Genomic DNA, 13,151 nt, shown 5'->3' on the forward strand with positions numbered 1-13,151 from the left:
GATCTGCTGGATGGCTGCTGTGGTATCTGCCACTAGATATGTCTGAAGCTCTAGTTTCTTTTGTTCACCACTCTCATACCAACAGATTGGTGATCTGCACCTCCGCCCATAGAGTGCCTCATAAGGTGCCATGCCGATAGTGGCCTGATAACTGTTGTTGTATGCAAATTCTGCTAAGCTCAGATATTTGCACCAACTTCCCTTGAAGTCTAGGGCACACGCTCGGAGCATATCTTCGAGTACCTGATTTACTCGCTCCGTCTGACCATCTGTCTGAGGATGGAATGCTGTGCTGAATTTCAATTTGGTGCCCAATGCTGACTGTACGCACTCCCAGAAGTGTGATGTGAATCTGCTGTCTCTGTCTGAAATGATGGTTCGTGGGACTCCATGTAGTCTGACGATCTCCTGGAGATACAACTGAGCTAGCTTCTCCATGGAGTAGGATATCTTGATAGCTAAAAAGTGGGCTGATTTAGTCAACCTGTCGACTATTACCCAGATGGCATCAAAACCATTCGTGGTTCTGGGTAGCCCCACTATGAAGTCCATCGAGATATCCTCCCACTTCCATTCTGGGATCTGTATAGGCTGCAGAACTCCTCCTGGTCGCTGATGTTCTGCCTTGACCCTCTGACAGGTGAGGCAGATGCTAACATATCTGGCGATGTCTCGCTTCATCCCGGGCCACCAAAAACGTTTCTTCAGGTCTTGATACATTTTGGTGGAACCTGGATGCATCGCATAAGGAGTCCTGTGAGCCTCATCTAAAATCTGTCTCCGTAGCTCCTCCTGATCTGGAACACAGAGTCTATCACCAAAATACAACACCCTGCCATTACTCTGAATTCTCTACTTTCGATTCTGTTAGCCCTTGCTTGATTTTCTGAATTTCAGGGTCCTGATCCTGAGCTGACTGAATATCACCAAGCAAGGTAGACTCTAAGGTCATAGTAGAGAGCTGTCCGACGATGAGTTCGAGACCAAAATCCGCGATCTCCTTCTGTAGGGGTGGTGACATGGCTGCTAGAGATAATAAGGTAGCGCTGGATTTTCTGCTAAGTGCATCTGCTACCCTATTGGCTTTCCCTGGGTGGTAGAGGATGTCTATGTCATAATCTTTGACCAGCTCTAGCCACCTGCGCTGTCGCATATTCAGATCCTTCTGAGTGAAGAAGTACTTCAGACTCTGATGATCTGTATACACTCTGCACTGAGCTCCATACAAGTAATGTCTCCAAATTTTGAGAGCGAACACTACTGCTGCAAGCTCAAGATCATGAGTAGGGTAGTTCTTCTCATAATCCTTGAGCTGTCTGGAGGCATAGGCGATTACCTTACCATCTTGCATCAGCACTGCTCCTAATCCCAATTTAGAGGCGTCACTATATATATCGAAGTTGTCTGTATTTTCTGGCAGTGTCAGAATAGGTGCACTAGTCAATCTCCTCTTGAGTTCGCTGAAGCTGTTCTCGCAGTCCTCTGTCCACTGAAATTTCTTGTTCTTCAGTGGGGAGGCTATCCTGGAGAAGTCCTCTACAAACTTTCTGTAATATCCTGCTAATCCCAGAAAGCTCCTGATCTCGCTGGCATTCTTAGGTCTCCTCCAGTTACTTACTGCTTCTATCTTGCTGGGATCTACCATAATACCATCCTTTGAGATGACGTGACCCAGGAAGGACACCTGATTTAGCCAAAACTCACATTTCGTGAACTTGGCGTATAGCTGGTTCTGCTGAAGGGTCTGCAATACTAGTTTCAGGTGCTCTGAGTGTTCTTCCTGAGTTCCTGAGTAGATAAGAATGTCATCGATAAACACAATAACAAACTTATCTAAATACTCCCTGAATACCCTGTTCATGAGATCCATGAATGTAGCTGGAGCATTTGTCACGCCAAAAGGCATGACTACGAACTCGTAATGTCCGTATCTGGTCCTGAATGCTGTCTTCGGTATATCACCCTCCTTGACTCTGACTTGGTGATATCCTGATCTGAGGTCAATTTTTGAGAACACTGCTGCTCCCTTTAACTGGTCGAACAGGTCATCTATTCTGGGAAGAGGATACCTGTTCTTGATCGTGACCTGATTCAGTGCTCTGTAGTCTATACATAGCCGCATGCTTCCATCCTTCTTCTTCACGAATAGCACAGGCGCTCCCCATGGTGAGTGACTAGGGCGTATGAAGCCCTTGTCAAGTAGCTCCTGTAGCTGCTCATGAAGTTCCTTCAGTTCTGCTGGAGCCATGCGGTAGGGCGCTTTGGAAATAGGATTGGTGCCGGGGAAGAGCTCTATCTCAAATTCAATCTCCCTGGCTGGTGCTAGGCCTGGTAACTCTTCAGGGAAGACTGCTGGGTAGTCACATACAACTCGGACCTCTGTTAGCTGTTGGTCCTCGTCCTGGCTGGTAGTGACTACATGTGCTAGGTACCCCGCACATCCCGAATCCATCAACTTCTGTGCCTTCATAGCTGAGAGAAATTTTCTGGCTTTTCTCTTTGGTTCTCCGATGTACTCGAACTGTGCTTCTGCTTCGGGTTGGAATACGACTTTCTGTTTACGGCACTCTATGGAAGCACCGTATTTGATCAGAAAGTCCATCCCAAGGATGACGTCGTAGTCAGTCATTTCCAGCAGGATCAGATCACAGTTCCCTGTCTGCTATAATGACTGGCACTGCTCTGAGCCAGTGCGTCGATGCCATGACCTCTCCTGAAGGTAGTGCCGTCAGAAACTGACCACTGAGTACTTCTGGGGGTATTTCTAATTTCTCGGAGAACATCCTGGCTATATATGAATGGGCTGCCCCAGTATCAAATAGAACAGTAGCACTATACTGAAAAATGCTAATCTGACCTGTGACGACTGTCGAGGCATTTGCTACGTCCTCTCTGGTGAGTGAGTAGATCCTCACATTCGCCATAGCTGGAGGGGCTTCTAATCGGCCCTGGCTGATGAGTGGACCTTCTAGAGCGGCCTGCATCTGATGTAACTGAGCTGGTTGGCCTGCATACTGGATCTGCTGTGGCTGAGGAAGACCGGTCTTGTTCGGGCACTGCTTAGCCATGTGCCCTTCTTGTCCACATTCAAAGCATCCTCGTGCGCCCTTGCGACAAACCCCTGGGTGGAATTTCCCACAAGTGGAACACTTTGGATAACTGGGTCGCTTGCTAGATGGTCCTCCTTTTGAGTCGCTCCCTGATTTGCGCTTGCTGTTGGAGTTCCCTTTCCAGTTAGAGCTGTGGCCTTGCTGTTTTTGAGTGTGAGAGTTTCCTTGGCCCTTGGACTCTGAGGAGACTTGCCTCTGCTGCTTCATGCTGTTCTGGTAATGCTCTGTGGTCAAGGCACTGCTCACTAACTCCTCTGTGGTTTGTGGCCTATGTATGCCACCAGCCACGTTCACTGCTATCTCTGGCCTCAGCATCTTGAGCATCAACCTGATCCGTTCCTTTTCCGTGCTGACTAGCTCTGGGCATAGACGAGCCAACCTGTTGAATTTCTTCACGGCTTCCTCAACTGAGAGGTTGCCCTGACGAAACTCAGTGAACTCGTCATAGTGGCGGTTTGTAACCCGCATATGAAAGAACTCCTCAAAGAATTCCTTCTCAAAGTCAGCCCATGTCATCTGGCTCACTGGCCGCTTCGTTCTGATTCTTTCCCACCACATGCAGAAGGAGGCACACTTCACCTTCTCGTGTTCTGGCCAGTCCAGAAGCTCCATCGTGCTCTCCAGTGTTTTGAACCATGCTTGGGCATCCCATGGTTCACTAGTGCCTGAGAAGTTCTCTGGCTTGACTCGCTGCCACTGGATCAGATAGGCTTCCTTTCTTGGCTCAGCTGCTGGGACTGCTGGTGCTGGTGCTGTAGGCTGAGCTGGTGGAACCTCTAAGACTACCGGAGTCGTCAGATTCGGTTCTGAGGTGGCTATCTCCTGTTGCTGTTCAGCGAGCTGCTGCTGTAACTGAGCCACCAGTGCTGTAAGGTCTGGAGGAGGCACTGAACTGCCTGCCTCTTGCTGGGGCTCAGTAGCTAGTGCCCTTCTAGCTGGGCGTCCTCTTGCCATTTCTAAAGACATAGAGAACATATGTATAACTAATACTATCACAGTTCTATAATCACTGATATCATGTTCAAAAACTATCTCATACTAGCAGGAAGTAGGCATATAAACATGAACTGTAACCAGAAAGCAATAACAATGAGGAGAGTAGAGGTATTCTTACTTGGAAACTGCAGGTACAATGCTGATGTGTGTGTAGGAAGTATGGAACACGGCTCTGATACCACTCTGTAACGACCCGCCTTCTACTACTAGGCTGTAAGGCGAATCGTCACAATAATGCTAAACTATACTGTGCGGAAAGCTAGGCTAATTAAAATTTTTCTACTAAACTGATCAAAACATAATGCTCTGGGTGTACCTAGGAGTTGTACACTTGCTAGGGGAGACAACCTATGCCTCCCGAATGACCTGCTAGCTGTAATCAGGCATTTCAATCGATCCACAGATCGATTGGGCTGTCGGATCGATCACGGGATCGATCCAGCTTGATACTGGCACGGTAGAAGTCTCTGGATCGGTCGGCGGACCGATCTACTGACACCCACGCGAACACTGGCTGGATCGGTCTGCCGACCGATCCAGCTGCTCACTGATCGGTCGGTGAGACCGATCAGTGGCTCACTGATCGGTCGGCCGACCGATCAGTGACTGCAGATTTCGTCCCGAACTCTCTGTTCGCGGATGGATCGGTCGGCTGACCGATCCTGGGAGATACAGTAGCTACTGTATCCATCTGGATCGGTCGGCTGACCGATCTAGGAAGAGGAATGGCACTGGATCGGTCTGCTGACCGATCCAGGTTTTGAAAGTCTGAAACGAAATCAGAGTTTCTGATTTCCAGCACTGATTTGTGCCAAAAATCGCATACACAAGTTCTAGATACATGAGAACACTCTAGCATGCAAATACTAACATTCTAACATCATATATTTAACATTCTAAGCATAATCTAAAGCATGGTTCGTTAACTCATGTCAAACATGGAAATACTAAAGTTCATATGCTGAATTGAAATTACTAAAGAGTTCAAATGCGTAATTTAAAGCTTGTTAGAGCCCTAAGATCTTTCATTCCAGTTCCACATACACACATCTTGATCTGCATTGCCCTCCAGCTTCCTCTGCTAGTCCATTTTCCTTTTACCTGTATCTGCAGTATAAGGAAAATAGTATCTGTAAGTCAAAAAGCTTAGTAAGAAACCATCTACCTCACAAAAACATGCGGCGATGCAAATATGCTTTGAAATCATGCTGTTTAAAACATATGCTGAATGTACTGAATAAACTAAGCATGGCATGGCATATAAGCATACAATCATGGCAAAGCAACCAAATAAACACTGAACTGAATATAGGCTAAACTAACTGAACTACATCTGTAACTGGAAACAAACTCAACTAGCATCACTGATTTTGAGTTTTGAAATCTAATACATAATAAGTGAAAATACTAAACATGCTGTTGGGCCCAGCAACTGTACTTGCTGTGCGCGCATCCCTACTAGACCCGGGGTTGCAAGTCCCGAATTTAGCAGGGTTGTCTAGGCTATCTGAACCTAGGGACGACTGTGGGAGTCCAACCCAATGGATATCTAATCCAGTACAGTGCCACTGAAAATAAAATACTGATATCTATAGCTAATTGATATAACATGCTGTTTCTAGGTTATCTGAACCTAGAGCTAGGTTATCTGAACCTAAAGGCGACTGTGGGAGCCCACCCCTTGGACCGTAGTCCCATATAGCTAAAATAAACTGATTTACTGTTTTTAAACGCTTCTAATGCATTTAACTGTACTATTAAAATGCTTAAGTTGCATTTTTACTGATCTAGTTATTTTGTCGAACATTTAGTGTGCCCCAACTCTCCTCTTTATTAGGAAGATCACCTTTAGGCACCCGACAACGTCTACAACCCCAACTGAAGAGGGTAAGCGTGTCCGGCCCATCTAAAGGTGCTCAACTAAAATCCCTAAATCTAAGAGGAGGGTTAAAACACCCTACATGTCAACAAAATCTGCATATTGCTAATCTAATGCATAGAAAATCCAAACGGAGCTATTATACTGCAGGTGAGGGGTTTCTTACCTCTTGATCGTAATTTCTTACGATTCTATTCGCTAGAGTTCCGGTGGAGATGATCCTCTCGACGATCCGATCACGTCTTCGCGTTCCTCTCGCGGAGAAGAACCTCTTTCGTGTTGGAGTCGTCGCCGGAAGGTGAACCGATGGACCTTGGGCTTGGTGTGCCGTGCGTGAGGAAGAGGAGAAGAAGAGGGGCGCCGGCGTGAGGGTTTGAGAGGAGAAGGTGCCGAACCAAAATAAAAATAACCCAACTCCAACTTAAGTTTATTATTTATATTAAGTGGTTTAATGAACCCAAATCTAATATAAATATATTTGGTTCTCCTTTCTTTCAGCACGGCCCTGCTGGGTTCACCGGTTACTAATCTTATCCGTAAACCATAGGTCTCGGGTTCGATTCCCGCCTAAGCTATTTTATGGTTCTAATTATTTTTGCTACTTCTGTTACTTGGAAAATGCCGGAAAAATATCTAAAATTCCAGAAAAATAACAGAATATTTCTAAAATAGTTTTGAGAATTTTTCGGGCGTTACACGTACCCTCACCCTTACGACTCATTTGACGCTTCCTTTGAAGTTTTAACATCTTGCCTTCAAGCATACTTCCTTTGGCTCTGGTCTCTCGGATGCATTCAAGCCCGCGGCTTGTCCCCAATGCCATCCTTCGCATATGCCTCGAAGTCGCTTCCCTCGGCCCTTGTCCTGGCTGCCTTGTCCACGGTCCCTCGGATGCTTCATCCTTCACTGGACCCGAAGCCATCAACCTGAGTCGTATGTGTATCCTGCACAACTCAAATACACATATCAAATACAAGGGTGAACCTAACTTAAACTCTTTGACACACACATCAAAACTATAATCGTACCAATCAAAACCTAGGTCGATTACACCAATAGGAAGGTCATCATGAACTAAGGATCCTAACTGGAACTTTGAAGGGGAGGATCTTCTGGTGGTTGAATAGGTGGGGAAGCGAGCATAGGATATAAGAAAGATAGGTTAGGTTCTGGAGAAATGGGTTGGATATCTCCTGTAGATATATCCTCAGGAGCAGAGATAACCCATTTCTTGGGGAGGGGTGATAAGGTTAACCTCCGCCCAGGCCGTTTTCTTGTAGGGATGGTCTCCGGTGCCTGTTCTGGTAGCTCCAAAGGGGCATCCTCCAGCAGGGGGAGGTAAACTTGTGGATGTCTCCCCAGAACTAGTGTAAGAAATAGAAGTGAGCGTAGGATGGGTAGAGGGTTCAGGCAAAGGAGTGTCAGAAGCCTGAACTGATGTAGCATTAAGCTCTGCGTTGAGCTCCCATTCCTTGGCTAATAACGCCTCCTCTTCTAGGAGGATTTCTTTGTCAACTAATGCTATGAATACAACATCCACTATAGCAAATAAAAGAGTACTTTAGTTAGTAAAAGAGTGATGACTAAAGTGTCAATACTTACCAAAGGAGCATTGTAATCTTTTTTTAACAGGGCTTAGGCCAAAGAGGTATAGAAGATCATTACGTAGCCATTTATGAATATAAAAACGGTGACCAAGTAATCTATTATAATAATCAGAGAAGGTAGATTGTTGATGGAGTTCCTTTACATCAGGAAGAGGGGGCAAGGAAGATTGCCATGAGGTAGACCATGTAACAGGTCCAGGAAATTTTATGAAGAAAAAGCGCGATTTCCAACCCTTGTAGGAGGAAGGTATGTCTGTTAAGAACACCATCTTAGGACGGAACTGAAAAAATAATACTCCCGGCTCTGATTTTTTGAGATAGAAAAATATTAAGAAGTTTTGAGGGATAGGAGGAATACTGAAAAGGTGAAATAGCATGTATAACCCACACAGATAATGAAAAGCATTTGGAGCAAATTGTTGTAGAGGGATACCAAAATATTGGCTTATCTCCAACAAGAAAGGAGGAACAGGAAAGCATAAGCCTGCTGCTAATTGATCTTTGAAGAAGGTAACATAGTTATTAGGGGGGAGATGGGGATGAGCATCAGGTTGCACAACCAGGATGCAATATTCTTTAGGTATTTCATACTGAGTGCGAATAGAAATTTAATCATCGGTGCTAAAGGAGGAATGAGTCAAAGCTTACCAAGGAACTAGTAACTCCTCAGCCATGGAGAAAAATAGAAACACTTAAGGGATAAGTAACTTACTAGGTCCTTAAGGGTGGAAGATGATAGAAGAAGGTCGGATAAGATGAAGTGTAGATGTTGAAGAAGGTCGAAAAAGAAAAGCGCCAGAAAATGAGTTAAGGAAGACGAAGAGTAAAGAAATAAAAACAGTTAGTGTTTAAGAGGATATAAGGATCTCCGTCAAAATGAAATAGCTCCCGATGGGAAAGGCATTGATTTGCTAAGGGGCATGGGATAGGACGTCAATAAAGAAATATGTTAAAGGTTGCTTCAAGAAATAGAAAAAAAGGGTCACGTGGTGATCACCCATAAAGAGACATTTATGATAGACAGAACAGACCAAATCATATGCCGAGGCGTTATATCTTCGAGTGCCTCTGACATTCTCTTTCCATTGAAGGACCAATTACCAAAGAGACAATTTTGAAAAACTTCACGATTCTCAAGGTATAAAAGGAGAAGAAAGAAAAAATGATGACTTAGGCAAATAAGGCAAACAAACAAAATTGAAACTCGTGTCTAGTCAGACGCTCATACCTCTTTCAACTAGACTTGAAGGGGAGGCTAGTGATACGGGTTATGATAGGTTGGCCAATCGAATGAAGAAGGAGTCATAATCGAGAAGGATAGGAGAAGTATATAGCCAATATGCCTACATACTCTTGGTCAAGGAAAGCCCGACCATGTTGGACCGCTGGGCCGGCTAGAAGAGGGGGGGGGGGGGGTTGAATAGCCTACAAAAACAAAAGCACAACCCTTCTCGATCTTTTAACAGAACACTTGCATAAAATGTAAAAGCAATAAATAGAAAAGAAGAGGCAGGAGGATTTACTTGGTTACAACTGGGGAGGTTGTTAATCCAAGGAAAATGTCGTACTAACTATCTCCTTCATGCGGAGAGACTCTTACAGCAATTAAGCACACAAATAAAGAAGCTAATCTAGAAATTGAGCGTACAAGTGTTGGAAATGAATTGCTTGGAATGAATGAAAAGCTTCTGGATCAAGACTATATTTATAGCCTTGGTCGGGGCACCTCGAAGGGTTCCAGGCGCCCTGAGGGGAATAAAACTTTATCCCCCAACGTTCAAATCACGATTGACGCGATCCTGGTCAAAGTTCAAGTTCGGCCGCCCAGAAGCATTCTGGGCACCCCGGGCTGTTCTGGGCGCCCGGAATGGTTCCGGGCGCCCCGAGCCATAAAGTCAACACCAATTGACTTTTTAGTCCGGGAACTCTGCTCCAGTTCAGTTCGCCTCATTCCGGGTCTTCAACTCCGGATTCGCTCACTTGGGTGATCTCAACCATCCAGAAAAGGGCTCACCCGAACCCAACTCCCGACCTTCTCGAGCAGGCTTCCGCTCCGGCTTCTCGTCCCTCAGAATAGCCGCGTGCTTCCTTCTCGTCCGCCAGCGTACTCATCCGCAGTCTTCGTCCCTCGGTCACACCCCATGCCGACCTTCTCGCTAGCTGTGTCTCTTGCTCCTCGAGCAATCTTCCGCTCCGGCTTCTTGTCCGTCGGAACCACCGCACGCTTCCTTCTCATCCGCCAATGTACTCTTCCGCAGCGCCTCATCCCTCGGATGCACCGCGTGCTATCCTTCTCATTAGCTGCATCTTCCGCTCGACTACCTATTCTTCTAAGCTCCTGCACAGTTAGACACAAGGTTAAAAACACACAGGACCTAACTTAACTAGTTGATCACACCAAAACAATCTTGGGGTTCTAACAATCTCCCCCTTTTTGATGTGAGCAACCAAAGTTAAGTTAGGGTAAAAATAGACATAAAAATAAACTAACTAAATTTGTAATTAAGTGCAAAAAGATAGAAAAATTAGTTTAGTCTACCTACCCCTAGACTTATACTTTTCCTTTTCCTCCTTTGATCACATAAAAAATATGGGGTTGCAAGAAAAATCTAAGGGTTAAAATTTAGAAAATTTTAAACATTTCAAAAAAATTTCTAAGTTTTTGTAATCAATAAAACTTAAGGAAAAAAAATTTACATTTTTGCAAAAATTATTTTTGAAAAATTTTCTAACTTAACTCTCTGAGTAAAAATAAATTTAAGAAATAATTTATAATTTTCAGAAGAATATTTAACTTAAGGAAAAAAAAAATTTCTAAGTTAACGAAATTTTTAGCCCCTTTTAAAAAAAACTTTGAAAATTTTCTAAGTGAAAATTTCACGCAAGAAAAAAATTTCTAAGTATAAAAATTATTGATTATTTTATTATTATTATTATTTTAAAATTACCAAAACATGTTAAAAAACTTTTTCAGAGCATTATTAATCTCAACCTTAATGCTTTATCAGAAAGTTAATTAAATATTTTATTTCAATATTTTGGCTTCCAGGTCGTGGCGAGGCACTAGGCCTTCTTGGTTATTGGAGCAACAACCACTTCCTTAGACAAAGCCTCATAAAGAAACTCACTGTTTAATTTTCTCGCTGAAAGCGCTAAATCCGATTAAAAGTTCAAGTTAAACAAGACTTAGGAACCCAATATAGGTTCCAGCCAACTGGATTAACTAAAAATTTCTTAGGGACATACCTTCTTGAAATATTCCTAATTTCTCCCTGGTGATATCTAAAATACCAATTTAAATTATTAAATCTTCTAAAATTTATATTAGATGAGTGATGTGCGTAGATTGTATACACTTATTGGCATGTTTTGACGCACATTCACATATTTTGAGCATGCTTCATCTATACATTTTCGTACTTTCAGCTTTCCTTTTTAGCATATTTACTCTCTTTGTTCGGAGATCTGCTTTTGTGCATTTTCTGTACACAGGAGTCGAAATTGGTGAAGATTTCGTGTTCGAAGCCAAATCTGTGAGCAAAGTAAAGGGAAGAAGGTGCCCTACCTGAACCACACACTGCCCTGCTCTGGGGGTTTGCCCAGGCCGTGTGGAGATCACGGGCCAGAAGGCTGCAGCAGGAAACGAAGAGGTCATGGCCGTGTGAACCTCACACGACCGTGCAAGGATCTGAAGAACCCAGATTGAGAAGGGGCCTAGGCCATGTGCACCACACGGCCATGTGAGTTTTCCAGAGCAAGGAGAAGCCTCGGCCGTGTGTCTCACACCACCGTGTGAGGTTCTCAGTGGCAAGGAAGGTCGTGTGCATCACACGGCCGTGTCATATTTCCAGAGGCTAAGAAAGTTCAGGCCGTGTAGATCTACACGGCCGTGCAAAGGGGCTATTGGGGATGTTTGCCACGTCCGTGTCTCACACACGGCCGTGCAAGGCTGGCAGAGAGGAGAATGGGCAGGGTCGTGTGAACCTCACAAGGCCATGCCACGGGGTCGTGTGGCGCCCAAACTTCACCTCTATTTAAACCCTTCTTCAAGATTTGAAAGGGGATCTTCTCTCTCTTGGGAGAGAGTGAGATTTGGGTGTTTCCTCTCAATCTTGGGAGGATTTCTGGGCGATCTAAAGGAGGATCTTCAATGGAATCGACTCCGGGAGCGTGGATTGGATCCGAAGACCAAGCTTCATCTTAGATAAGTTTTCTTTCTCTCCTCTTCTTGGATTGGGGATCAAGAAATGCTTGTAATCTTTGTATTTTCGGATTTCTCTCTTCAATTCATGGAGTAGATCTCTTTGTTTTAGGATGGAGGGAGTATTTGTATGATGAATTGATGTAAACTCTTGTGGATTTGCCATTTCCTTGTTTCTATGATATTGTCTTGTTTGTATCAATTCAATCTTGAATGAATCATTGTGTTGTGGACCTAATTCACATTCTTGATTGATTATTTGAATGTCCTATGGATCTTGTAGAGATTATCTCCCACTCGATTTTCCGAGGGAAGCACGCGAAAGGTGCAAGCCCGTGTAAGGACGTTTGAGGGGTAAGATTTAGGGAGAAATAGGGTAATTCAAGAGGGTAGGATAGATTTAGGGATTAATCTTTATATCTTATGGGGTTGAGAAGTATGATCTTTGTGTTGATTATCCGAGGGATCTTCGTGACAGGAACATGCCCGTGTAAGGACAACACAATTTCATATCTAATTGATCACATTTAGGTATAGATTTCAGTCCTAAGCCGGTTGTCTATTGCAAGAGAGAACCGGCAACCTTCTATAAATGTTGGAAAATTGAGAAATATGATTTGGTAGATCATTTACATTGAGGAATCTTACAAAGAAACCAAAACTCCTAGAACATTCCTTTATCAAAGCCCATAATCTTGTTTGTTGATCTTTCATTTCTATGTTTACTTTTCATTAGTTACATTTAGCTTTTGGAAACCAATTTATTAATTGTTTAGCTAACTCATGTTGAAACATTTCTTGTGCTTATTCCAGTCCCTGTGGATACGATAATCTTTTATATTACTTGCGACATTTTCGTACACTTGCGGAGAGCGAACAAGTTTTTGGCGCCGTTGCCGGGGACTGCGCTATAACATTAGGAATTATCAATTGAGTTAGACTAGACATAACTTTTCTTTTCATTTGCATAGTTGAATCTAACTTTTAGAATTCTGTTTTCATAATTCGTTCTTGTATAATTGTTAGAATTATGTTTTTATATGTTTTTCAATTCTTGTATAACATTCTTGTTAATTTCTTTCTGTTGCTATTCTAATTCTGCATTCTTGATTTCTAGCATTCTAGTCTAGCTTTTCTCTGTTCTTCTTTTTCTTTAAATTTTTCTTTGCTTTTCTTTTGTAAACATATCTTGTTAGTTGATTAGCATATGAATTATTCTAGACATTTTTCTTTTTCCTTTTGTCTTTTCTTTCTTGTTTTCATTATGCACTTTCTTTCTTGCAATTTAAATTTTACATTTTCTTTCTTGTTTTTCATATTGCATTTTATTTCTTGTCTTTGATTCTTGATAAAAAAAA

This window comes from Zingiber officinale, chromosome 10A (genome assembly GCF_018446385.1).
Source record: "Zingiber officinale cultivar Zhangliang chromosome 10A, Zo_v1.1, whole genome shotgun sequence".
Lineage (NCBI taxonomy): Eukaryota > Viridiplantae > Streptophyta > Magnoliopsida > Zingiberales > Zingiberaceae > Zingiber > Zingiber officinale.